Here is a 2,222-nt window from a genome sequence, read left to right as displayed (position 1 = left end):
TGCTCTCCTTTCTGGACGTGTATTCCGGATATCACCAGATCTTCATGTCCAAAGAAGATGAAGAGAAGACATCGTTCATCACTCCATGTGGTACGTACTGCTTTGTCCGCATGCCACTCGGACAAAAGAGTGTTGGGTCCACTTTTGCAAGGGCAATTCAGATTGGTTTTGAGCCACAGTTACACAAAAACATAGAAGCTTATATGGATGACATCATGGTCAAAACCAAGGATAAGACCACTCTTATCCAGGATTTGGAGGAGACATTTGCTAATCTGTGCAAGATCAATATGAAGCTTAATCCGGAGAAGTGTGTGTCTGGTGTCCCCTCCGGCAAGCTGCTTGGTTTCTTCATGTCCCATCGGGGGATTGAAGCTAACCCCGACAAGATCAAAGCCATCGAGTAGATCCAAGCACCGAGGACAGTTAAGGATCTCAGGCGCTTGATGGGATGTGTCACCGCGCTGAGTAGGTTCATTTCCAAGTCTGCCGAGCGTGCCCTACCGTTCTTTAAAATTTTGAAGAAGGCAGGGCCTATGAAGTGGACCCCAGAAGCAGATGCAGCTCTACAGGAGTTGAAGGCCTACCTATCGTCTGTGCCTACCTTGGTTGCACCCAAACCCCAAGAGCCGTTGTTGCTATACTTGGCGGCAACCAACCAAGTGGTCAGTGCGGCCTTGGTAGCACAGTGAGAAGTGGATGAGGCAGAAAGTGGGCAGATAACGGCAGAGTCAGAAAAGGATCATAGCAGCAATGAGCATGGCAACGAGAGCAACCCCAAGGATGCAGAAAGGAAGAAAGTGGTGCAGCGCCCAGTGTACTTCATCAGCTCCTTGTTACAAGGGGCTAGATCAAGGTACTCTGGCATGCAAAAGTTGATCTTTGGTCTCATTATGGCCTCAAGGAAACTGCGCCACTACTTCCAAGCCCATGAGATCACGGTTGTCACTCGTTTTCCGTTGCAAAGGATACTCCGAAACCCTGAGGCTACCAGAAGAATAGTGGAGTGGGCTTTGGAGTTATCCAGCTTTGGTTTAAAGTTTGAGAGCACATCAACTATTCAGAGCAGGGCGCTGGCAGAGTTTATTGCAGAATGGACGCCAACCCCTGATGAGGAAGTGACAGAGACAGCTATCCCCGGCAAGGAATCTCACCAAGAATGGATTATGTATTTTGATGGTGCTTTTTCCCTACAAGGTGCAGGGGCTGGCGTGCTTCTTGTTGCCCCCTCCGAGGAACACTTGCAGTACATCGTCCAAATGCACTTTGCCCGGGAAGAAGCCACCAACAATACAACTGAGTATAAAGGGCTCCTTGCTGGTCTCAGAATTGCTGCAGAATTGGGAATCAAGAAGCTGATCATACGAGGAGATTCACGGCTTGTGGTGAGACAAGTCAACAAGGATTATCAAAGCCCATTGATGGAACCATACGTCGAGGAAGTGAGGAGATTGGAGGAGCACTTTGACGGGTTGCAAACAGAGCACGTTCCCCGTGCAGAAAACAGCATAGCTGATCACCTGTCAAAGTGTGTTGCACAGAAGCTTCCTGTGGAACCAGGAACTTTTGTTCTCCATCTCTCTCAGCCCTGCGTATCACCAGCCAGAATGGCCCGGAAAAGGAGAAAGTTGGACTATGGTAGGCCTCTGCCGGTTGAGCCGTCCGCTCCCGACAGAGACCCTGCCGGAAACAACTCCTCACAGCCAACCGAACCACCCCCTCCAGCCGGGCCCATGGACCCCGCGGACGAGGCTGGTGCTCCCGCGGCAGAGGAGGTGCCGCCAGTCCTCATTGCCGAGCCTCAGGCTCCAACTTGTGCAAGGCACATCGTCCACTTCTGATGTTGCTTGAAGCTACGTCGGTATTTCCCCAAAGAGGATGGGATGATGCAGCACAACGGCGGTAGGTATTTCCCTCAGATATGAAACCAAGGTTATCGAACCAGTAGGAGAACCAAGCAACACAACGTAAACATCCCCTGCACACAAATAACAACACCTCGCAGCCCGACGTGTTAAAGGGGTTGTCAATCCCTTTCAGGGTACGGTGCCAGAAACGGTGCGTGGACGGGAGAAAGTTGTAATAGATTGAAATAATAGATCGCAAATAAAATAAAGTGCAGCAAAGTATTTTTGTATTTTTGGTTTAATAGATCTGAATAAAAGTGCAAAGGAAAAATAGATCGCAAGCAAATATATGAGAAAGAAGACCCGAGGGCCGCA

The sequence above is a fragment of the Triticum aestivum genome, chromosome 2D, assembly GCF_018294505.1.
Source record: "Triticum aestivum cultivar Chinese Spring chromosome 2D, IWGSC CS RefSeq v2.1, whole genome shotgun sequence".
NCBI classification, from domain to species: Eukaryota; Viridiplantae; Streptophyta; class Magnoliopsida; order Poales; family Poaceae; genus Triticum; species Triticum aestivum.
Note: the sequence above shows the minus strand (reverse complement) of the source record.